This window comes from Mandrillus leucophaeus, unplaced genomic scaffold (assembly GCF_000951045.1).
Source record: "Mandrillus leucophaeus isolate KB7577 unplaced genomic scaffold, Mleu.le_1.0 Scaffold703, whole genome shotgun sequence".
Taxonomy (NCBI): domain Eukaryota; kingdom Metazoa; phylum Chordata; class Mammalia; order Primates; family Cercopithecidae; genus Mandrillus; species Mandrillus leucophaeus.
In genome coordinates this window covers 558,439-558,798 of record NW_012107620.1, presented here as the reverse complement: position 1 = coordinate 558,798, position 360 = coordinate 558,439, and positions in this window count along the sequence as shown.

Here is a 360-nt window from a genome sequence, read left to right as displayed (position 1 = left end):
CATTTGAGTTTGCAGTCCTTGTTTTTGTTAGTACGTTACGCTGGTGACATTGACCAAATGACCACACATTAATTATAAGCTTAGTTGATAATGACCTCAATGGAATAACGTGACCTAAGTACTGTGACAATACTTCTTGCATGTATCTGCAGGTGGAATTGTAAACCTGGTGGTCCGAGATGGTCTAATTCGATCTTCCTATGTAGCTCGTTATATTAATAGTGGTAACATTTGAGGTGGTGATTCAGCGTTTCGATGCCTCTAATCATGGCAACAACAAATGTTTTCCTTCTGAATCAGCATTAACCTAGATGTTACTGTGGATCAAAATTAGACTCTACATTTTCAACCACAGAAATA